We start from the raw sequence: 26,565 nt of genomic DNA, 5'->3' as shown, positions 1-26,565 counted from the left end.
CTGTACTTCTAAAATATACTATCTGGGGTGAATATTTTCACTAAAATTCGAAAGCAAATTTTAGTATGTCGCGCAACATATTATTATTGTCTTTGTACCCATTTATATTGGGTGTAATGTTATTATGTTAAAAAAAAGTGTGTAATATGAAAATCAATCATTAATGTTACAAATATGTAATTTATTTGTGTTTGTATATTTATGTTATGTAATGTTGGAGTTCACATGTGATTCTTTTTGGTTGACAACTAATAGCTTTGTTGTGAATTGCAGTATGTGGACACGGTTGCAAAACTCTACAATTCTACGTGGGGCGGCAAATATTTAGGGAGGAGTATGCGGTACATGTTGAGCTCCACGTTTTCGGTAATATAATTTTAACTTAAACATACAGTAAATATGAATTTGTCATAATATAGTAATTATTACATGAAATATACAATGATTATACATAATATGTGGTTACAATTTAATCACTCAAAGCCAATGTAGGAAAAGGTAATGAAGTTTGTTGCGGACTGCCATGATGGTGTGCATAATTCCGCGGTAGATCGGAGTAGATTAGCAAATTGTATGTCAAAGGAGAGGGAAAAAATGAAGGTTGCATCCCATTTAGGAGAAGAAGAACAGCACACCAAAACCGGCACAGTTTTTTCGCGAATATCGAAGGTAAAATTGTTTGGCTACTAATAAAATAAGTAATATATTGGAGTAGTTGTACTTGTAATTATAACGGTCTAAGGTTACGCTGTGCAGTTGTTCACCCCAGTACTAGAAAACTTAGGACCCTATACAAACCATTGGTGGTGTCTTGTTGTATCTGCTGACCCACCAACCATATACGTGATTGACTCCTTGATTACCAATCCTGTGGAAGAGCGTAAAAATGAAATCGATGACCTGGTAACAACGAAATTGGAATGCATTCTACTTACTGACTTCATTAAACGTCCAACTGTGTTAATTATGGCAATGCATTGTTTTGAATGTTTACAGCTTATTGGGGTTGACAAACTGCTTTTCGGTGGTGAAGATGGAGATAGTTGGGGCCAGCTACTTTCGTGGGAAAGGCGGCGAATGGATATAGACATCCAGAAAGACACGTGCGTATTAGTTAAATGTTTTTGTGTTTTTTTATTCATATGTTGTGTAATTCTCAAAGTTTACATCTTTCCGCAACCATAGTTGCGGTGTCCGGATGATGCTAGCTATTAAGGACTTCGCTGAAGGATACGAGTCGCTCCGGATAGCGGACTTGGAAGAAGCGCGACGGTTGTTGTTGACCCAAGATATTCTTTCTCCGTTCAATTTGGAGCGGGATCGTATAAAAGAGCTGGTGAACGATGCCAACAAGAAAAAAAATTAACGTCATATGTTGATTATGTTGTAATAATATTTAGACTTGACATTACCAGAAAAGCCCACATGGAAGGTTGTATTTGGCAAGGCCCAAAAGAACAAATATTATTTTTGTATGCGTGTTGGACCCCAATGGCAAGGCCCAAAAGAACAAAAGCATATTTTTCCTATTATAATCAAGAATAATTTTCCAGCGTGGACGAGTGGGTCCTATATAAGGCCAAAAACAGTGCAGTAGTATATTGAATTCCATAGGCCACAAATTTGGAACCACATATGGCGTTTTGTATAAATATTAATTTCCAAAGCCCACTAAGTAAAACCCAAAAAGTCAGACTTTATTTTGTCCAAGAAACGGATCTCTAACTTGAAAATCCAAAAGCCACTAAGTAAAAGCCAAAAAATCAGACTTCAATTTGTCCAAGAAACGGATCTCTTCCAAAGGCCAATAAGTATAACCCAAAAAAGCAGACTTCATTTTGTCCAAGAAACAGATATCTAACTTGAAAAATCCAAAGCCCCATATCCGCTTAAATTCATACTAATTCCACCCAAACCGTGTTTTTTATCCGTTTTAGGTCCAAAATTAATACACTTATCCGTGACAATTCGATGTATTACTTTTTGAATCGATCCGAAACCCGGTAATAATCCGATCAGAACCCGTTAATAGCCCGTGCGTGTAGTCTCAGGCTTACAGTTTATGTTAGACCTGTTTTGAATCTTAAAAGACTCATTAATTCTTACTGGCATCTTATTTTAAATTTTATTTGTGGTGCAATTGTTCCTTTAATATAATCCAAATAATTAAGAGCGGGATTTAATTTTTTATTATATAAATTAGTTTAGTTATTAAAAAATTATAAAAATTTAGTTTAGTTATTTAAAAATTATTAAAATTCCAGGTCCGACAGCATATATTATTTAGGAAGATAAATAAGGGGGATATATCTAGATATTTTTGTGTATGTGATTATCCGAATGGATGACGATTTTTTTTTTATGATGACTATTGAAGTATTGAACCATGTCAACCATGGTTTAATTTATGTTTGTGTTGAAAAGTGTCCGTTACTTTAGATTTGTTATGAAATTGATTATTTGAAAATATATAAAAAATTCTAGGTCGATAGTATATAATATTTAAATAGATAAAAAAGAGGGTTATTTAGACATTTATTAGATGTGATGATGTAATAGTTGTCGAATTCTGTGGAATGATTCGTGACATGATATGACTACACCATGCAACCATTCTGCACCACCCTTCCAAATCTACATAACAACTAGACTACTAGGGGCCAATATTATATTCTTAGAATATCTAGGTTTGCTTATGTGTAATCAATAAAAACAATTAATAAATGAAAAATATTATATTTTGTACTCCGTTTGGAAATATGGTAACATTTTCCTATAAAACGCATCTCCGATCCAATGTCCCTCAAACACTAAGAAATAGCTAAAATCCTAGTGTAAAGCTTTCTCATCATGGTTGATCCATTTAACCATGTCTTTTTGAGATTACCCTCCCCAATTTCCATTACATACAACGCACCTCCTAACAGAGACATACCTGAAGCAAATATCAATAATCTAAATTTTTATCTGAATGAATCTAAGGTGGAGATCTATGAAGCCATTCCGGTTGACGTCATTCGTAATATAATAAGAAACGAAAATACTTCAATTGAAGAGTATAAGGAGATGAAAACACTAAATGATACTTTCCAAGTACGTCCTGCGCACCTCCCCATCTTGTCCGACCTTTTTGGTCTTAATGAAGCGTTCAAGTTTTACATCCTGGGTGTCTTAGATAAACTAGATGAAACAAACTCCAGTAAATACATTCCTGACCATGTCTTGAATATGGTTGATCCGCGACCATTAATTAATTGGGCAGGCCTATTGTACTTGTTAGCTGGGCCTACTACGATCCATATGGCATCGTACTCAGATGCAGTCCATGATATGGAAATGTATCTTGATAATACGTATAAGTTTTTTCGAAATATTTCGACTAGACCGTAATGTAAGGTCGCATGAGGTTTTCGTAAGGTGCGAGAATTATGCCCGGTGGCCTGGTTATTACCATGTACCAAATTGGTCAAGGTATGTCTGTTGGAACGTTAGGGGACTGGCAAGGGAATCTTTTATTGAAAATTTCCAGCTTATGTACGCCTTACATCGACTAGTCGTAGCTGTTATACTCGAGTCGAGATTGTCTTTTGAAAACATTGAACTAATTGTTCAAAGATTACCCGCTAGGTATGTTTATTCCACCTTTGGCCCAGTTGATTTTGGTGGTGGGGTGGTAGTATTATGGATGGATGTATCTGTTAGCATTGTTATCGGATATCATAATAGGAGGGAGACCATGGTAGCGGAATTTGCTTTCGAGGTAACACTCTTATAGATTAATTTATACTTTAACACATTTGCGCATGTAAAGTAAACTTATTTATGTTTTATTTTATTTTACAGGGCATTGCACCGAGACCATCGGCCAGGCGTAGATTATTCATAGGCGATGATGAGTGACATTTATGTCGCTCATAAGGTAGTAATTTAGGCATTAATTGAGTCGGTTTTATTATATTTTTATCATTTATAGTCTTTATTTTGCTTGATTTATTATTTTGATTATTTATAGCTTAGTTTAGCGTAATTATCATTTTTATTAGCTTTTAGGTCCTATTTTCTTTCTTTATTTATTTTTCTTTATTTCGATAATTTTATAGTTAGTTTTCATTATTTATTTTCTATTTTCTGGTCGAGCTTGGCGTGTGTTCGTCGCGTGTGGCTTGCTGGGCGACGGACTGGCTTCGTGCTTGGCCTTCGTCTAGGAAGCCTCGCTCGATGCTAATTCGTACGATACGCTTCCGATTAAATTCCCGATTCCGGAATTCATTTCCGATACGAACAATATTTAATATTTCCGATTTCGGAATTAATTTCCGTTTCGAACAAATATTTAATATTTCTGTTTCCGGAATTATTTTCCGATTTCGATAATATTTACGATTCTGACAATATTTCCGTTTCCGGCAATATTTCCGATTCCGGTAATATTTCCATTTCTAATAATATTTTCCGATACGTACCATGTTTCCGTTTCCGGCAAAATCTACGACTTGGATAATATTTATATTTCCGATACGATCCATATTTCCGTTTCCGGCAATATCATCGTTTCCGGAGTATTCATTTCTTGCTTGTGACGATCTCAACTCCCACTGAAACCAAGATTCGTCGATTCCGAATATCCATAGATGGAGTATTTAATGCCATTAAATACTTGATCCGTTTACGTACTATTTGTGTGACCCTACGGGTTCAGTCAAGAGTAAGCTGTGGATTAATATCATTAATTCCACTTGAACTGAAGCGGCCTCTAGCTAGGCATTCAGCTCACTTGATCTCACTGAATTATTAACTTGTTAATTAATACTGAACCGCATTTATTAGACTTAACGTTGAATGCATACTTGGACCAAGGGCACTATTTCCTTCAGTTACGCACTCTTCTTGGCAAAGAGCAACCATCAAGTACGAACGCTTGGGGGCTCGAAAGAAAGAAAATACACGATACAATTTTGAAACGACGCTTCCAGGCTGTGTCCCGTGCTTGGACAAATTCAAAAACGAACTCGACCTCAAAGCAAAGGTCTCCGTTAACATTTGCATATGGTCCCACCAGTCATTTCGCAAGGACCTAAGTAGTGGCATAACTAGGACAGTTCTCAATGGTGACATACATCCTATGGGCCGTAAAGACTTGTTCAAAACCATGAAAGGCAGACGGCCGCGAAGCGATGGTCCGTTTAGACACGTTGCCAACCCACATTCAGGTTACAACTAAACCCGAGTATTTCTCGAGAGAACTCGCTCTTACAAGAATGAATAAAAAATTCTCGAAAGAAATTCCAAGGATAAATGAAATAGATTATGGCCCGCCTTGATCAGGCAGGATCGCGTCAGAACCATGCGAGTCCCAAATAAATAAAAAACAACAACAAATTCAGGTTCGCCCACCTTCAGCGGGCGGGGTCTGTGTCACTAAAACGCGCAGGTCCTCAGTTTTCAAAAATAAAATATTCAAAAAAAACAAAAACAACAAAAACAGGCTCGCCCACCTTCAGCGGGCGGGGTCTGCGCCACTAACCGCGCAGGTCCTTACTTGTCGCAGCAATAACTTTTCTCGGTTTATCCTTTTCCAAAAATCAAAGGATGGTTTATCTTTTTCCATAAATCAAAAGGATGGTTTATCTTTTTCCAAAAATCAAAAGGATGGTTTATCTTTTTCCAAAAATCAAAAGATGGTTTATCTTTTTCCAAAAATCAAAAGATGGTTTCCCTTTTCCAAAAATCAAAGGATTGGTTTTCCGCTTTTCCAAAAAAGAGCGATATGCTGGATTTTCCTTCATTTTACGTCCCATAAAAACAAAGGGGGTTTTCTCGTTTAGCTAACCCTGAAAATGAGAATCTTTAAAAACATTTTTACCTCGTGATCAGGCTTGGCCAGGCCTGGTTACACTTTATAGCTTTGATTTCGAAAACGTCTGTAGATACTTCCAATGACAAAGTGAGGGAGTTTCTACACATCTGTAGGTACTTCCAATGACAAAGTGAGGGAGTTCCTATACTTAACAAATTCCAATGACACGTGAGGAATATGTTAACACTTCAAGTGATGACCCTTAAGTCAAATGTTATCACTCGGGGGCTCGTGAGACCCTCGCAAAACAGGTCACATACACCATGGCTTGTATGACGCACTCCGTCTGATACTTTGACCATCGTCTTACTCCAAGACTCAGTCAAAGTGGGGGCTAACTGTAGACACCTACTTGTGTCCCCATTCCCGAAAGGGAAGGTTCGATGATGAGAACGTAAATCTCCGCTTGGCAACGCATCTCCTATAAAATAACGAATCTCGATCACCCTTTTCATTTTAACCAAACCTGCTATTTATAGAAATCTGCTAAAAATGGTAACTGTCGTAAGAAGTAGTTGTTAAAAGTGGCAAGACATAAAAGATAGAAATCTGTCAGAATTAGGTGTTGCACTCCAACATAAAGTCCTAAAAGAGATAGAATTGGCAAAGGAATTCTATTCCTGTTATAATTCAAAAATAAGAGCTACGTATTAATTAAATTCCTAACGAAACCAGAGTTCGTAACGGGCCCAGATGCATTCTGTCATAAGTTGATACGCACTAAGAAACTCGGATAAGTCTCAAAAGCTCCGTGATTAAGAATCCAAATCTGACAAAAGGCTCGGCTCAGACCCTATTTTCAACGCCTGGGTCTGGGCGCCGAAATCTTCGGCGCCCAGCCCTGGGCGCTGAAAATACCTGGGACGTGTTGTATCCGAATTCTCTTTGGGTTCGGATTCTAAAGTTCTATCTTTCCACCAACTCTTTCCCTATAAATACAGCCTCATAATCGAGGAAAAAGGACACACAACACACAATTCCATAACCTGAGTATTGACTCTAGCCTTAAGCCTAGCCTCACGCTGCAAAATTGATCCGGTGTTCTGTCGCAATCGACCCAAAAGTCGAACAGAATGCGTCCTGCCCCTTGTAGCTGATGATTTAAGCCTAAATACTGGAACACTGCTTAGAAACCCGAGATTCGTTAAATAAAAGGAGAAATAGCAAAGCCAAGTGGTTAGTTTTCTGAGAACCGTGACGCACCTCTCAAGGGTGCGTTGTAATGTGTCCCTCATATGATTTAATCGCTTTCATCGCCCTTTTATAAAATTGTCAAACTATTAACTTGATTGATCTATCACGCCTAATAAGATAATACCCTGGACAATTGAATTATCATGCTAGGTACCTTAAATCAATCTAAATAAGATAATCACGATCGATTTAGTATTATGTGTCGCATATTGCTAAAATCAATTCAGAATAGTTTAATAGTTTAACGCATGTCCCTTCAATTATTTATGCTGAGCTAGTAAGGATAACCTGCCTCTGGAGTTATCGATGAGCACTCCTCTCGGTAGTTACAGTCCCCCGAACTCTCAATCTCTGCCCTGCGGGTGTACGTTGAGCGATCCCCACACCAGGGATCACAAGGGAACCTATTGCCGTCGTGGTCGAACATAATTACACTCCCTTTATGTCACGATAACCGGGTTTTGTCAGTTTTTCTCATTGTCGTTAAAAACTGAATGGCGACTCCTATATTACTAGTCGATTGGGTGTAAACTCACAGGAAATCTAACTACACTTGATCTGACAACGTCACGCCCACGAGGGACGAGGTCACGCATTAGCCTCGTGCTTTTTTGACCCCCTCACAGGTTGAGAATATGTTTCATGGTGGATTTCGGGCTAAGTCGTTGGATGAAGCTTGGAATTTTTAAAATTGGTTAGCTAGAGATACCTATGATTGGGAAATGACCAATCATGGGACATGTGTTCGGGATTCTCATGTTTCTAATGTTGATTCTAGTTTTTGCATGAATTTCCTTGAAGCTCCACATGTTTTTTAATGGTGAACCAAATATGCACGATTCTAATCCCCTTCCCCTTTATTCTCATGTTGATGAGTTGCATTCTAATGTAAATGTTTTTGATGCTTCTTATCCAATTCCTTCAAATATTTGCATGAATTCCCATGATCTCCCTCATACCCCCGATTTTGGATCTCACATGCTTGATTGTGACCCCTCTTCTCATGTTGATGTTCAAAATTCTATGCATTCGGAGTCATTAAAATCTAACTTGGAGCTTCTCCTTGAGAATTGCATCAAAGAGTTTAATTCTAAGGCCGGACAAATAGCCGATCACATGACATTTCTTGAGGCTAAAATCAATGCTATTCGGAAACCCATAGATCATTTTGCTATTATTGATGATGATTTGATGAATGTTGAGAATGAAAACCCATCGGGAAATAGTAGTCTAAATCTTGTTGATGATTTTTGGGATGATGAAGATGAGGAGCATGATGTTGAGGAGAGTGAGGTAGCCTCTTTTAGAGATTGGTTAGTTGAGGGTTCAGAGAATCATGAGCCCTTATTGATTGATGATTCGATTCTTGAGTCTCTTACTCCTATCTCAAGTGACCTTAATTTCACTCCCTTTCCGCTATCTTTAGAGCACCCATCCTCTCGTAACCCCCCCCCCCTCCTTGAGTGAATTCTTTGGTCAATGTGAAATTAAGACATCTCATTTGGTGGTTGAGGATGTTTTTGAGGCGAATGCTGGTGATTTGGGGGAAAATTCCTTGTTTGAGGAGCCTTTGGTCGAAAAAGCTTATGTTTTGAATTCTTGTGATGTGGGAGAAGTTGTTTGTGAAGCCCTTGTTTCTACCCCTTTCGCTTATGTCCCATTTTCAAGAAAGCTTGGCCTAGTTCCCTCATTTCCCATCTCATACCCTTTTTCTATTCTCAAACCACCTCCATTAGATGATAATCTTGCCTCCATTGTTCTTAAAGTGCCTAATTCGATCATGTTTAAGGAAAAGAGTGAGATTGCCCCCCAAAAAGAGTTTGTTGAGGAGAGTTTGCCGATTGTCTCTTCTTTTTCTAATTCTTTTGATTTTTCTTCTTCTTATTTTCATGTTTTCCCTTTTGATCCTACTTCTTTTCGGCATCCTTCTCCTTGTTGGCATAGAATGACACTAATATTTGTGCATGCTTTTCTTTTGAGCATTGCATATATTTTATTCCTTGAAATGTGTGCCGATGCATTTGACAAACTCTTGCGGTCTTTGTCGGGTTATTTACTAGAATAGTCATGCTTGGGACCTTAAACAAGCCTTTCTCGGGAAGTAACATGTGCTTTATTGCTTTCGTTTTCTTTATTTTTGCTCCTACTTATGTTTCTTTTCAATTCTTGTTTTAGGTACTTAAGTGGAATAAACGTTCATTCTCGATAGCATATGGAAACAAAGCACGATTTTGGAGAAAGTTGATTTCAAATGGAGAAAGTGGATTATATGCGGGTATTTACACCCACCTACTATCCGGTAGTGTCCTTCCTCTCCCTCTTTTCATTATTCCATGGATTAATTGGTCATATGACTTGTTAGGCATGGGGTTGGATGGTTGAAATTGTTGATTTGGTTGCCTCCATTGCTCTTGCTCCAATGTGTTGTGATTTGCGGAACTATGTATATTGGTTGAATGCGTGTTTTCTTTCCCCCCCTCCCTTCCCTTGAGTCTTTGTTTCAAGCATTGAGGACAATGCTTAATTCTAGCTTGGGGGGATAGCTTTTCGCTAGCTTGGGGGAGACGAGTTTCTTTTCATTTGTTTAGTTTTCCTTTTTTTTCAAAATTTTCAAAATCCAAAAATATTTTCTTTATTTATTTTTCTTTTGAATTTTGATTAAATATTTTTTAAAAAAAAAAATTGAAAAAAGTTTAGAAAATCCAAAAAAAGTCTCAAGTTATTGAATAAAAGCACTAAAAATGATTTAATCGTCCAAAGAAAGAATCTCGATGATTTTTAATGTGGATTCCCTTGCTTGTCATTTGGATAATTGAGTAGATGTATTTCCGTTGGATATTGGCATGTGTGAGTTAAGGCGATTAGGGATAGCTTAATCTTTGTTGCTTAAGTCTCAACTTGAAAAAGTTTTCGATAATTCTAAATGATAAGATTTGGTTGAAAAGAGTTAATTTTTGTTCTCTTTTGTATGTTCTTTGCTACCTTAATTCCCTTTGGTGCACTTCATTCCCTCGAATAAACTATGCTAAGAGTTAAAAGGATTGTAAAAATAACAAAAAGATTGTGATTTATGTTTTGAGTCCAATAAGTGGTGCATTTGAGCCCACAAGGCGAAAGCCTAAGTGTCAAGTTCGAGTCAATAAGTGGTGCCAATGAGCCCACAAGGCATAATAAGCCTATTAAAGTTTACAAAAAGAAAAAAAAAGAGTCAATAAGTGGTAAATACCAAGTCCTTGAGAAAGTGGGTAAGTTTAGATGATTGAGTGGGAGCTTGAAGATTTATTAAGTAAAGTTTTCCCTAGTGATGATGAATGTCATTGCGGCTCAAGAATCGAGACTCTAGACCCATTACTCAAATTCTTTAATATTACAATCCAAGATTCTCTTAGCAAAAGTCAAGTTTGGGGGAGTCAATGTGCATTTTAGGTGGTCGTGATCATATTTATCCATTTGAGAATAATTTTTGACTTTTCGACGCCTTAGCGGACCTAATTGATGACTCGATGCTTTGATTGTGATTCTCTTGCACCTTAGAATAGTCTATCTCCTATATTCATAATTCATGGATGCATCTGGATGATGGTTATGCTTTGAAAGTTTGTTTAAATCGATCATGTTTGGTGAACCATGCTTGATGAGATGACTTTGGGTAAAATGTCTTGATTGTGCTTAATAAAAGTTATGGGTTAAACTTGTGGGAAACCCTTGCGAGATCTCACTAGCCCTCTAGAGCGATTTAGGGGTTTAAAGAGCTTGTTGCATGTGCTTAAATGCAACCGTGATTCCTACGACAATGAGTTAGTGTATATTCTTCCTTGATTTCTATTTTCTATGTTTCCTTAGATTAGTTTCTCAATAACTCATTATGCTCAAAATTTTCTATCCTATTACCCTTTGTGTTTCATAGTTTTGCTCGTGGACGAGCAAAAGCTCAAGTTTGGGGACATTTGATGAGTGACATTTATGTCGCTCATAGGGTAGTAATTTAGGCATTAATTGAGTCGGTTTTATTATATTTTTAGCATTTATAGTCTTTATTTTGCTTGATTTATTATTTTGATTATTTATAGCTTAGTTTAGCGTAATTATCATTTTTATTAGCTTTTAGGTCCTATTTTCTTTCTTTATTTATTTTTCTTTATTTCGATAATTTTATAGTTAGTTTTCATTATTTATTTTCTATTTTCTATTTTCATTTTATTATTATTACTATTATTATTATTTTTATTGTTATTATTATTATTATTATTATTATTATTATTATTACGGATATTTCATGAAATGCCCTCGAGTTTTTCCATAATTCACCAAACGCCCATCAAGTTTCAATAATTCATAAAATACCCCTCACAATTCGTACAAATACCCAACATACCCTTACTAATAACGGACCGTTAGTCTGCCGTTAGCCAAGTTTTCTATTCACCCAAATGCCCCTATTCTGAAACTTATTTCACCAAATGCCCCTATTGTGAAACTTATTTCACCAAATGCCCCAAACTTATGTATAGCTATTTTGATGTTTCAGCGACTAGTTTTTGTGTTTGAAAGGTAGCTGTTGGTCACGGTTGACTATAAAAGCCCCTTTGCTGAATGGTTCTTGTAATTTAGATGTTATTTTGATTTGCATTGCTAATTTCAGGGCCGGCTAAAGGGAGGTCCAGGCGGACCTCCAGCACCGGGCCACAAAATTTTGGGGCCCCAAAAAGAAATTATGTTGGTTAAACCCCCAAGAAAAAATATTATATATTTAACAGCTCCTTTATTATGCATTAAGTAATCTTTGTCCCAGTTGGTAAAGAAATAATAGTGTGGTAGCCAAGACCAAGGTTCAATTCCTCTCATGCCCCCTTTTTTATTTGCTTTTTTCATGTCCATCAATTTTCTCAAACCATCACACATAAAACGTTATACCATATTATTAATTTGACTTTATATTTTGTATAAAAAAAACAATATTAATATAATAATTAACAATATTAATATAATAATTATGTGTTTTATATTAAATAATTACTCGTAAAAATTTATTGAAGCCCAATATCTGTATTTTAGCACAGGGCCTCCAAATTGCGAGAGACGGCCCTGGCTAATTTCATAAGATTTTTGTCATGAGTTTTCTTTCAAAATCATCATCCAAACCCAATGAGTCCACATATACTAGAGTACCTACCAATTTTTGTTATTGTGGTAGGAAATTTGTCATTCGAAGCTTTGATACAACACTCAATCCACAAAGGTTGTACTACAAGTGTGATCCTTGAAACAATCTGAGATGGTGAAAGGGAGTAGTTGAGCAAAAAAACAAGGGGCAACAACACGAAGGACAATGCGGGGGAAGCTTAGGCGAAGGAGAAAGTATTGAAAACAGGCGAAACAGTAAGATGCAAGAAGAATTGAAGCAAATGAAGAAGAAGCTAAAACAACAACAAAAATTAGTCAAAGTTGTAATACAAATGGGGATATTGATGTTTGTAATTTTACTGTTTGTAATCATGAAGTAAACACAAGTAATGAGAAACAAATTCACATTTCATAAATAATTGATGTTGCATAATCTGCACAAAATACCAAACTGGGAAGCATTTCTGTTTTTAGCTTCACGTACAAAACATCTTTGCACCAACTACATTTAATGTTATTTTCTACTCAATGAATATGTGCAAGATCAAAACAGATGTGCAAAAAACTACCCCAAAAAGCATTAGCAGCTATCCAGAAGAGCTTGTGGAACACCACTTCAACCTCCATTCCTACTACAATAACAAAATTTGTTAGGTACCCTAATATATGTGGACTCATTGGGTGTGGAAGATGATTTTGAAAGAAAACTCATGACACAAATCTTATAAAATTAGCAAAGTAAAGTAAAATAACATCTAAAATACAAGAACCATTCAGCAAAGGGGTTTTTATAGCCAACCATGACCAAGAACCACTTTTCAAACACAAAAACTAGCTGTCGGAACATCAGAATAGCTATATTTAAATTTGGGGCATTTGGTAAAATAAGTTTCCTACTAGGGGCATTTGGTGAAATAAGTTTCAGAATAGGGGCATTTGGGTGAATTGGAAACTTGGCTAACGGCGGACTAACGGCCCGTTATTAGTAAGAGTATGTTGGGTATTTGTACGAATTGTGAGGGGTATTTTATGAATTATTGAAACTTGATGGGCGTTTGGTGAATTATGGCAAAACTCGAGGGCATTTCATGAAATTTCCGTTATTATTATTTTGGTTTTATTCTATTTTTTATTGCTCCTTCATGTTTATTTTTTATTTGTGTAGGTTGTGTAGGTGGCGGCATGGAGTATCAATTCACGAGTTTAAAGGACCGAGCTATTGCATTAAGTGGTAAAAAACAAAGTCAAATTTGGGCTTGGAAAACAACAAAGCTGCGCAACACTATCCTACACCACCATCTCCTTATCCTCCACCACACCACCTCTCCTCTTTCACTGCCTACTCTCTCCTGCCACCTCAATCCTACACCAACAACTCCACCAACACCGTCATCATCTCAACCCACCACACCGCCACCATCCTCGCAACAACACCAACACCAACAGCAAGCAACAACAACAATATCAAAAATCGCAGCCAAGAACAGAGCAAAAATAGAGTATACGGGTTCGGTCAGTTCGACCGAACCGAAAATTTAGAGTTCCTGACAAGGCCGGGTCCGGCCGAACCCACCGTGTGTTCTCCCAAACTAGAAACGGGTTCGCCCGAACCTCCATTAAAGTTCGACCGAACATTTCACCGCTCAAATTGGGTGTACGGAATTAATGAAGTCACGTGGCTCGTGGTTGTTGGCCGCTCGATTTGCCGCCGTACAATCTCGATTAACGGTTGTGGATGAGGATGCGTTGATGGCTGATGATGATGGAAAATTGACGGTGATGATTGATGATGTTGAATCGATGGAGAGCGCAGCATCGAAGGACAGGAGGGAAGAAGGAAAATGACGAAGAAAAAGCTACGAAGAGGGTCTGATTGATGGTGGATGGATGAATTGAAGGGTCTGATTGATTTTCAAAAAAATGGGGGTTTCCTCCATTTTCTTTTTCTTTTTCTTTTTATTTTCTTTTTCCACAAATTCTTATTTACAAAGGGTGTACAATAAATATTGTACACCGAAGTAAAAGTTAACTCAAAATGTTTAAAAGTTAAGCTTATATATGTAAAAGTTATCTATTTTTTTAGTGATAAAATTTTTCATTTTAGTAAAATTATATTTCTCCAAAACCAATAATAATGTATAAAATTAATCATTTAATCATTTCTATCAATTTTTTTTTTACTAATATAAAAGTTAATCAAAACTGGGTTAAAGTTACGAAAAAATGGGTAAAAGTTATCTTGGTGTACAATAAATTTATTGTACAGCTTGTGCGCGCAAGACCTTTTGTTCTTTTTCTTCCTTTAACTCTCTTACTTCTTATTTTCTTTGTTTTCCAGATTTTCATTTTACTTTTTTTTACTTTCTTTTCTCTTTTATTTTGTTTTAAGGATTAGAGTATAAATAGTAATTTGAGAGACCAACTTCATAACAATGTACATAATTAGAGGGTTTTAGTTTTTAGGGAGAGAAAAGTGAAAAAATTAAATGGGTTGAAATTGGATTTTGAAGAATCAAAGATGGGGAACTTGATGATTTGGAGATTTCCACCATTTAATCAATGAGATTTTCTTTACTCCTCTCTCTTTATTTATTGCCTTATTTATTGCTTTATTTATTTTTTTGATTAGTTTAATTGTTTTTGTTTAGTTTAATGATTCATGTTTAGATTAGTTGTTGTTATTGTTTAGAATCATGTTTTTAGTTGTTAATTTATATAAATTTCATATTTTTATGTTGATGGAGTAGTTTTTTGGTTAGGGTTTGGGTGAAAACTCAACCATGAATGATTTGGAGATTTGAGTTCGAAATTAAAGATTTTGCATGATTAAATTATTCCATGTTTGAATGCACTCAAGCTTTGTTGCATATGAATTGATCACTTGTGTGTAGCATTGAAATTGGGGTAGTCGGCCTTGGAAAATCAAGGGATTGTGACTTTGTGTTGACTATTTGTTGGTTGATGTTTAATTTACCTAAGAGTGATAGAGTGTAGGATGGGAGTTCACATTTTGTCATTCTAAGAAAGGATTCGCCTCGGGAGATGATTGGAGTCCATATTTGAACCAACATTTCATTCATGTAGTGTTTATGCATTATCGTCCCTAGTTTCGGTCCTCTTATGCTTGTATCATGATCGGTTGTCGTCTGATCCCCATTCCCTAACCTCGTTTGTCTTTGTTAGTTAGTTTAGTTGATCTAGTTTTAGTTGGTTAGTTGACTTTCCAACTCGTTCCGACCTAGCTTGTTGTTTGATTAGCATAATCTAGTGCACCTTAGTCCTTGTGGATTTCGACCCTTACTTACCGCTTTACTTGTGTTTAGTGGTTAGTTTAGGTAATTTGTTTGATTAGGAGAGACTAGTAACGACCTAGTTTTACCCTCGATCAGGCGAGGATGCTGGAAGTGAAGGAAATAGTGCCCTTGGTCCAAGTATGCATTCAATGTTAAGTCTAATAAATGCGGTTCAGTATTAATTAACAAGTTAATAATTCAGTGAGATCAAGTGAGCTGAATGCCTAGCTAGAGGCCGCTTCAGTTCAAGTGGAATTAATGATATTAATCCACAACTTACTCTTGACTGAACCCGTAGGGTCACACAAATAGTACGTAAACGGATCAAGTATTTAATGGCATTAAATACTCCATCTATGGATATTCGGAATCGACGGATCTTGGTTTCAGTGGGAGCTGAGATCGTCACAAGCAAGAAATGAATACTCAGGAAACGATGATATTGCCGGAAACGGAAATATGGATCGTATCGGAAATATAAATATTATCCAAGTCGTAGATGTTGCCGGAAACGGAAACATGGTACGTATCGGAAAATATTAACGGAAATGGAAATATTGCCGGAATCGGAAATATTGCCGGATTCGAAAATATTGTCAGGATCAGAAATATTATCGGAATCGGAAAATAATTCCAGAAACGGAAATATTAAATATTTGTTCGAAACGGAAATTAATTCTGGAATCGGAAATATTAAATATTGTTCGTATCGGAAATGAATTCCGGAACCGGGAATTTAATCGGAAGCGTATCGTATGAATAAGCATCGGACGAGGCCTGCCGGACGAAGGCCCAGCACGAAGCCGGGCCATCGCCCAGCAAGCCAAACGCGCGCCACACGCCAAGCCAAGGCAGCGCCCAGGCCCACCGCAAGGCAGGCCCAGCGCGCGCCAAGGCCATGGCTGCGTTGCGGGCCTCGTGGCGTGGGCTGAGCAAGCGCGCATAGGCGCCCCTCGTGGGCAGCCGTGCGTGTGTGTGTTTGTGTTCATGCACGATTCCTAAAGCTATTAGGATTTGGTATATGATTAAATTCCTAATCCTAAAAGGATAAATTAATTAATTAGAGTTCTTATAGGATTCTAGTTTAATTAATTCGTATCCTAGTAGGATTCCAATTCCCTTTCCATACCTCTATATTTAAGAGCCTAAGGTCATAATTTATAGAAACAATTGAAGTATTCAAAAAGGTAAGTTTTTGAAAGAAAAATTCAGTCATACACTTGCACTAACCTAGCCGAAAATCCTAGTACCTTAAGGGCGATTCTAGTTGGTCAATCTTGAGGCGGCCGGATCCGCACGTACTGTGGACTATCTACGGAGGGACGACACTTGGAGTCCTAAAGACTTGTTCTTGTTCGGTTCGGGCGTAGCTAGGGAGGGCACGCAACAAAGTGTATGCATCTAAACTATGCTAAATGATTATGTGTAAATAATATGCTTTCCTGTCTTTATGGCTTTTCCGCATGATTTATGTCTTGTCATATGAATCTTAACCTATCAGTGGTATCACGAGCCTCATATTATTTTCATAATCTAAATTGCATAAACATGGTTAAATATTACAAATTTGCAAGAATTAAAAGGGGTGATTAATTTTCGTAATTGTTAATTAATTGCAAATTGCGTTTATTTAATTATATGTACGCAGTTTTTCGGCAGTTTCTTCGTTACTCATCCAAATCGAGTGATTTTTGTGTCAATTCCGCATGTAAAAGGCATTCTAAAATTTTGACAAAATTTGTATTTTTCGTCTGAACCCAGAATTCCCAAATTCGAAGCCTAACTATGACTTTTCGAAGGTTTTAGTTTTTCGTACGCAAAAGTTTGTAAATTTAAGATGTTAAATTAAATATTTGCTATTCTTGTTGATAAATCTTGAATTTTTGATTGACCTACTGTATATGTTTAACAAGTTTGAATGCCTAGCCTTGTTAATTATGCAATCTAATTTGTAATTATGATTAATTTGTTGAAATTCGAATAATTTAGAATTGATTTGATTTTCATGATTAATTAATAATTTAATTAGATACCTATGATTAAAAACTACCATAAAAATTGTTAATTTGTGTTAAATTTTAAATTTTTATGACCTAGATTTGAATCCATGTTAATCGGAAATTATTTAATTAATAAATTTTCGATTTTTCGCCCTAAAATTATGAAATTAATATGATTTATTAATTTGTCATTAATTTTGAAAATAAAAGTTTTAATTCTTTATGCAATTCGCTCATAAAACTTGCACGCACAAAGCAATGGACGCTACGTGTTACCCTTAAGGGGTGTTGTATAGTGCGGGCATGCGACCACGAGCAAGGGAGCTCGTCGCCCATGCGGTACGAATGCAGCGAGCAAGGCAATGGTGCGCGAGCACAAGGCAGTAGCCCTGCCTTGTGTAGTGTGCTATGCGCGATGGGCGAGTGGGCAAGGGCGAAAGGCAAGGCAGCGAGCAGTCGCGTGTGGGAAGCAAGCGAGCTGCGCCGCAGCGCGCACTGCCTCGCGAAGCGAGCGCGGGCTCGCGCGTAGCGAGCGCTGGCTCGCGTGCATCGAGCGCTGGCTCGCGTGCATCGAGCGCTGGCTCGCGTGCATCGAGCACTTGCTCGCGTGCTTCGATTGATGCCTTGCGAGGGTGAGCAGCAGCAGACGCGACGCAGCACATAGGCTGCGCGCATCGTGGCCTGCGATGGCTGCGTGCGTGTGGCCTATGGCTGTGCGTTGCGTGGTGATGTGCGTACCTTGTGTTACGATTAAATCGTTTTAAAATTTTAATTTGAAATTTTCAGTTCATGTAATTTTAATTAATTTTAAAATTAATAATTTAAATTGTTTTCTTGGATTTTAATTTTGAATATTATAATTATGATAAATTTTATTTATTCTAATTATTTTACTAAAATTAAAAATCTTGAATTAATTTAAATTCGACTGAAAATAAATTAAATAAGCGGATTCAATTATAAATTTATATGAACTTTAAATTTTAATTAAATTTGTATGTTTCCGGTTAGACTAGAAATACATTTTTATGTTTAAAATTAGTAAAGCATGTGAATTTATTGGTTTTAGTGGGAGCATTTTTAGTAATAAACTCTTGATTAGGTCTACAAATCACTTAAGGTTAAACAACTTGATTAGAATTAATAAGGACTGAATAATTGGTAGATTATTGGTGCCCTTGATTAATTGCTGCAAATATTTATGTGATGCATAACATGTTTTACTAACCAGCTATGTGGGCCATTCATGATAATGAATGGGTGAATGGTATATATTGTATATGTACTGTTTTGCAGGTTATGAAGTGACTATTATGGCCCAAATAGGATAGAAAATATGGTCTGCGTACCATTAATTTGAATGTAATTGGTCTAAAGTACCAAAATTGTTTTTCAATTCAAATATGGTCTGCGTACCATCAAATAGTTGTAATTAGTTTAGTTATAGCTTATCCTATTTGAAGAAAATGGCGCCTCCCACGGTGAAATTCAAGACGAAGTATTCATTTTCAAGACGGACTTTGAAGTTGAAGCTTCAAGATGAAGTCGGGCCATACTAGATCACATTTATCTTATGCATGTTTTAAGTTATTTATTGCTTTTAAATATGTCTTAAATATGCATGAGATCAAAGCTTGCTTATGTTGCATGATTAAGGATTTTAGTTCACTTAAAATCTAACCAACATAGTAAGAGCCTTAAGTTCCAAACTTAAAAATTGAGTTAAAAGGTGCCATGCCAAAATAACACTTACTTGGATATCCTTTCTTCATCTATCTTAGTAATAGTTTTCCGCCATAGCGAGGTGTTACTTATCGATACTAAAGGGGTAAGGTAAACAAATAATTGTGAGTACATGTTAGTTTTGGTGAAACTCAACGATATAAGTAAGGAGTCCTTTTATGTCGTGGCAAAATCGATAGGTTTACCTAATAAGTTCTTAGACGTACCTATCAGCCAAGAGTAGTTTCTAGACTATTAGCAAAAGGCTTTTGCTTACCTAAAATATTTTAGAATTGAGTCAAACGTAATGTTCTTAATTCTTCAATGATTTTAGGGTCTTGGAATCATTTTATTTACACCTGCCGGAACAATAAAATCGAATAAAATGCTAATAACTTGTTTAAATTGCATGATTGCTTTAACTTTCAAGTTATTACTCATGATAAATGTTTAGACTTTGCATGCTTCAATGTATGTTTTAATTATTGTTTATAATTAAATATCTTGTACTGCAATAAACCCTTTTAGAAAGGTAACAGTAAATTTCCTCGATTGGTAGTGAATCCAAGAACGATTCACGGAAATGAGAGAAAATGAGCAATTTAAAATGTACGTTTCTTTTAGCGACTTTTATGGTTGTTTTCGAATATCAAAATCGAATGGAAAACCAATTGGTGCTTATGAATTCAAATTACAATGTAGTTTTGAGATCACAAAGCATTGAGTTTAAACGCTCAGCTTTACCAATGGTTAACAACCTAATATCTTTGTCCATTTAATTCTCGAATGAGTCTAGTCCCTAGACATTCGAATAGATCGATGCTTAGAGAACTTTAGAAGCTTCTGGTAAGATCATCTAGTTGAAACTTAATATTCAACATAAAATGGTAAGAACTTTGTTGGAATGACATTGGAATTCAATTCTTAAGACTATAAGAAAGGGTACAAGAAATAGGAAAACAAAGGAACAAATGAAAGGAATTTACGATTCCGTTTCTACCTATAAGTTTATGTTTAAAGAGAAGTGACCTAGCAATCAAACTTCCTTGGTATCATATACCGCTTGAGGTTCTTACTTCGGTAATAACTCAAACAATGGAAGCTAGGCTACACTAATGGCCTACAAGTGGTAAATGAAGCATGGAAATGCTACATTAGTTGTAGGGTCATCTAGTTTGTTTTAAGTCCTTTCAAAGGCTGGAACTTAATGGCTATTTTAATCCATAATCAGCATACCTAAATTTCTGTTTTCAAACACAGAAAGACTCACATTCAAGAAAAACAAAAACAATGTTTGTTTGTTTATTTGAGTGAAATGGTCAATTACGGGTTGAGCCAATATGCTTGATTAAAACAAACAACTCTTTAACAATAAAAACTTTACTAGGTTCAAATCAACCCCTTGATTTGAGTTCCACAAATCTTTGGCACTGTTGCTTAGACCATATCAACAAGTTAACATTCAAAAGCTCTATTTTGATGGAATTTTGAAAGTTCATTGATTTCTAGATCAATTTAAGACAACTAGTCTTACTTGTTGAAAGTAACAAAAGATATGAACTATTGTTAGAACGCCTAGACAATAGAGTTCAAAGCTAAAGAAAGGTTTTATGACTTTATTATTTCACATAGATTTGAGTGAATATAGGTTTATTTACTCAATGTGATATAAGTTTGAATCTGTTTGGCTAGTTCAAAGATTCAGAAGTATAAATCCCACTTGGCAAGAAATCATACAGATCTAGGTTAGATCATGTTGATGATTACTTAAGTCAAGAATGATCATCAATGATTGTGTGTAGAAAAATTCACAATCTAGCTCCATCAGATATGGCATACCTAAGTTGGAATGATCGAAGTCGATTAGTACTTGATTCGATTAATGATGAATCATAAAGACTTTTCCTATAATTTCTAAAACAAAATGCTCAACTACCACCAAACTAAACCAAATTCGTCAAAGCTATTGAAAAGTAATTTCAGAATATCTTTTCATAATTATATATCTAAAGAGTTGCTAAACTCAGTGGGAGCTTAGTGTTTTTTATTCAATAAACTAAGGCCCAAGTATAGATATATGTTTCATTGTGATTTATTCAAATGAGACACAAGGGTATTGTTTCTACCACGAATTTTTGAGAACATAATGTTTGTTTGCTCGAAATAGTGTCCTTTTGGGGATTCGTTTCCAAAATGACAAGTGGGAGAAAATAGACCTCGAAAGTCTTCGAGGCGAACAACAAACATAAACGGACATTCCGGAGGCTTTTCGAAGTTCTTTAGAAAATCCAAACACGTATTCTTTAAGGACTTTTAGAAGTGGCTTTTAAAGAATAGACATCTCTTAGAAGACTTTACAAGTGCTTCAAGGAAAACAAAATATTCAAAGGACTTTCAAGTGGCTATTGATATTCTATTGTTTGATGTTCTGTACCCAAGTAGGCATAGAGTTCAAGTCACTGAAGCTATGCGATTCTTCTATTAGATAGTGAAGAAACCTACAACTTGCAGTCAAACTATTATCATGAGTTTGTGACCTGTAAGAAAGCTATGACGAAACCCAGATTAGCTAAAATGGTTAGAGGCCATATATAGACTCAAATGTTTTAAATGGTTAGAGGCCATAAAACATACTCAATGTTTTGATGACAAAATTGAAATTTTGTTGATTTGCAAGAATAGTTTCACACCTATTGGTTGCAAGTTTGTTTTAAGGATAAAAACCATCAAACATGAAATTGTGTTCACACACGAAGCTAGATTAGTTGCTAAAGGTTACAAGCAAATTCACGACGTGGATTGTGTTGAAACCTCATGCATAATCTTAATGCTCAAGTCTATAATTCAAGCAATGATTGCATATAGGTACATATGACAATTGGATGACAAAACATCTTCCTCAGTCAAATGTTGGAAGAAACTATGTACATGGTATGTCATAGGATTTGTGGATCCAAATAAATGCTTGAAAAGGAAAGCTAGCTTATGAAATCTAAGTACAGATTTAAGCGAGCAAATTGGGAATTAGAAATGTTTTTTAGTGAAGCAAATAAGTATTTTAATTTCATAAAATGCACATAATTCTTATATATATATAAGAAGTTTAGTGGGAGTACATAAAACTTAATTGGTCCTATGTGTATCACACACATATCTCTCTATTGAGAAATAACATTCAAATGCTAATGACTTAGATTTGAAATTATTCATCAATGATGGACCAAGGCGAAACTTAGTGCATAATGGGTACTAAGATCTACTTACAAAGATCTTATGATATTGTTTTGGATTAAGTAATGGCATTTACTAAATCAAACACGAAAGACTCCATTGGAGATATTCGACCCATGTGAATAAATCTAAGTAATGAATGTTTGAACTATGTATAAGCATTTACTAAGTTAAACATCAAAGGATTTAAAATGAGATTCTTAACCTATATTATATGTCAAAGAATTTAGCTGGATCCAGTATCTACTGAAATTGAATGAGTTAAAGTTACACTAGTGGAAAAAGGCTTATTTGCATCCCCGCATTTGCCACGTCATTCTGAACATGCGAAGCAAATAAAAAATTTTAGCATAAAATTTAGTGATTTGCATCGCAGATTTGTTAAACTGCGAGGCAAATGACTCTAGAATGCCCCCCAGAGTCATTTGCCACGCAGAATTATAAATCTGCGATGCAAATTACTCAATCAATTGCATCGGAGATTTATAATTCTGCGTTGCAAATGACTCTATGGTGCCCCTAGAGTCATTTGCCACGCAGAATTATAAATCTGCGATGCACAAGCTTTTGATTTTTTTTTTTTCAAATTCCCGCTCACACTTAATTGCAAAACGAATTAATATTCTCAACAAACAACACTGCTTCACCGACGAAACCACCACGAATTGTGAGCAATAACCTAGGTTTTGCTCGACAAACAACACTGCTTCACACCCAAACTCAACTCACGACAACACTGCTTCACCGGCGGCTTCATTGTCGTCGTTCCTGTTCCGGTCCCTGCGTCGTTCTTCTGTTCGTCCTGATAGCGCATCCCACCACAAGGCCCTTGCCGTCATTCTCCAGACGACGCAGCGCACAACAAGGCCCCTTTTCCGGCCCCTGCCGTCATTCTCCAGACGACGCATCGCTGGTCCCTGTTGACGCCGCCGGCCACGCCGCCGCACACTCCGCCGGCGCCCCTTCTCAGTCACGTCGTCTCTCCTCTTTTAATAATTAGGTACATTTTAAATTGTTTTTAAATATTTATACTTTCAATATATAATTGGGTTTAAATTTAGTGTGTGGAATTTATTTAGTTGAATAAAAAAGTTGTTACATTTAAGATTGAATTTAAATTTTGATGTTAAGATTGAAAGTTTGTGGATATTATTTAGTTAAATTTTAATTGAATTTTAATTGTGCATTTTGATTTGAATTGTGGATATTATGATTGAATTTTAGTTGTACATTTGAATTGAAATTTAAGATTGAATTTTAATTGTGGATATTATTTAGTTGAATAATTGGGTACATTTTAGGATTTAGGTTTTGTTGATTTTTAATTGTAGTTTTTGATGAATTGGAATAGGTTATTATAATAGTTGGTTTTGTTGAATTCTAATTGTTTATTACATTTAGGTTTTGTTGAATTAAAAGTTATGAAATGAAGTTTTGGGTTTGTGTAGGTTTATGAGATGGTTTGTGTAGGTTATGAAATGAATTTAGGTTATGAAATGAATTTAGGTGATCGATATATGAAATCATGTTTTGGGTTTGCTACAAAATTTGGGTTTGTGAATTTGTGATGTGAAATGAATTGTACTATGGGAACTTGTTATTAGTTATGGTAGGTTTTGTTGGAAGCCATGGATTTATAATGATATGAATAGCCTAGTTTATATTCTAACATCTTGACAAAATTTGATCATATTGTTTTATCTTTAGTGGCTGAAAATGGATCGGAGTTGGATGTATGGTAGTAAACGATTTTCTACAAGGTTCTTACAAGGGATTCAAGAGTTCATTAAGGTTGCCTTGAAACATCAATCAGAACATGAATCAAGTTTAATTCTGTGTCCTTGTTGTGATTGCAATAATTCAAGGGGGTATCGGGATATTGATGATATTGTTGATCACATAGTTCGTCGCGGTTTTAAGGGTAACTACACGACGTGGACATGGCATGGTGAGAGCATAGATCATGGGGCAAGTTCTAGTATGCCGAGCTCGAGTCAGCATAATAATTGTGATAATGGTGATGATAATGAAATTGAGGATGATATTGGTGTTGAAAGTGAGGAAGAAGAGGAGAAAGATAGGATAGATGATATGATGCATGATGTGGAAGACCATCATTTCGTTGAGCGTCCCCGTATGTATGATAGTATAATTAAAGCTTCCGCAACACCGTTATATCCTGGTTCTACACAAACTGTACTTGGTGCCGTCATCGAATATTTCAACTTAAAGGTGGAAAACGGTTGGACCAACAATAGTTTTTCACAGTTTTTGGAGGCCACGTCCGGTAATCTTCCTGAAGGAAACAAACTTCCAAGGTCTAACTATGAGGCCCAGAAGCTTATGTGTCCTTTGGGTATGGATTACGAGAAGATACACGCGTGTCCAAATGATTGCGTGTTGTATCGAAAGCAGTATGCAAATCTGCATGAGTGTCCAAGATGCGGATTGTCCCGTTACAAGATCGTGGAGAATGATGCAACATCAACAAAGAAGAAACCTTCTCCGGCTAAGGTGCTTTGGTATCTTCCTATTATACCAAGATTTAAGCGCCTTTTCTCAGAAGAGAAAACTGCAAAACTTTTGAGGTGGCATGCCGAAGGGAGGAAGAAAGATGGGTTAATGAGGCATCCTGCTGATTCTCCACAATGGAGGAACATTGATCGAAAGTACAAGGTCTTTAGGGAAGAAGTTCGGAATCTCAGGCTTGGTCTTTGCACGGATGGAATGAACCCATTTGGGACACTTAGTACCCAATATAGCACTTGGCCGGTTCTTCTCACCATATACAATTTGCCTCCTTGGTTATGCATGAAGCGTAGATACATCATGTTGTCGCTCTTAATCTCTGGGCCTAAACAACCCGGAAATGACATAGATGTGTATCTAGAGCCACTCATTGAAGATTTGAAATTGTTGTGGGATGAAGGGGTGTTGATGTTTGATGCATACACCAAAACCAATTTCACTTTACGTGCCATGATTTTTTGTACGATAAATGATTTCCCGGCTTATGGAAATTTGTCAGGGTATTCTGTAAAGGGAAAGAAGGCATGTCCAGTTTGTCATGATGATTTGGTCTCGAGGCGCCTAAAATTTTGTGGGAAAGATGTGTACATGGATTACCGGATGTATCTTCCTGAAGATCACCCATTTCGAAAAGAGAAGGAAGCTTTTAATGGAGAATTGGAGATGAGAGAAGCTCCTGCCCCCTTATGTGCGTGTGAGGTTTATGAACGGGTTAAAGACATTGAGACGGAGTTTGGTAAGCCTTATAAAGGTCAGCCAAGTGGTGGTTACAAGAAGAGGTCTATCTTTTGGGATCTCCCATATTGGAGAGATTTGGATGTTAGGCATTGTTTGGATGTAATGCATATTGAGAAAAATGTTTGTGATGCCATTGTTGGGACATTGTTGAATATGCAAGGGAAAACGAAGGATGGGCCTAAAGTTAGACAAGATATGGTTGCTATGGGTCGCTCCGAGTTGGCACCTCAAGAAAGGGGAAAACGCTGGTACCTTCCCCCAGCTTGTTTCACCTTGTCCAAAAAGGAGAAAGCTAGCTTTTGTGAGTCTTTGCATGGCTTAAAGGTCCCTGCTGGTTACTCTTCAAATTTTCGTAGACTTGTGTCCATGGCTGACTTGAAATTAGTTGGAATGAAATCTCATGATTCTCACGTGTTGATGCAACAATTGCTGCCGGTTGCAATTCGAGGGATATTGCCGCCACAAGTGAGGTATACCATTACAAGATTGTGTTTCTTTTTCAACACAATTTGTAGCAAGGTGATCAATCCAACAATACTGGATGATTTGCAGGCCGATGTACTTGAGACCATGTGTCGGTTTGAAAAGTATTTTCCGCCATCATTCTTTGACATGATGCCTCATTTGATTATTCATCTTGTTCGTGAAATTAAGCTTTGTGGGCCAGTTTGTATGAGGTACATGTATCCCTTTGAACGGGAAATGGGTACCTTGAAAGATAGAGTGATGAATCCGGCCAAACCTGAAGCTAGTATTGTCCAACGAACTGTCGCGGAGGAAGTTGCTGCATGGGTTTCTCAATATATGGCACGTTTGAAAGAAGTCGGAGTACCAAAGTCTAGACATGATGGGAGACTTGGGGGTCAAGGTACAATTG

This window comes from Spinacia oleracea, chromosome 6, assembly GCF_020520425.1.
Source record: "Spinacia oleracea cultivar Varoflay chromosome 6, BTI_SOV_V1, whole genome shotgun sequence".
In the NCBI taxonomy this organism is placed as follows: Eukaryota; Viridiplantae; Streptophyta; class Magnoliopsida; order Caryophyllales; family Amaranthaceae; genus Spinacia; species Spinacia oleracea.
The sequence above is the reverse complement of the archived record's forward strand: the minus strand, read 5'-3'. Positions refer to the sequence as shown.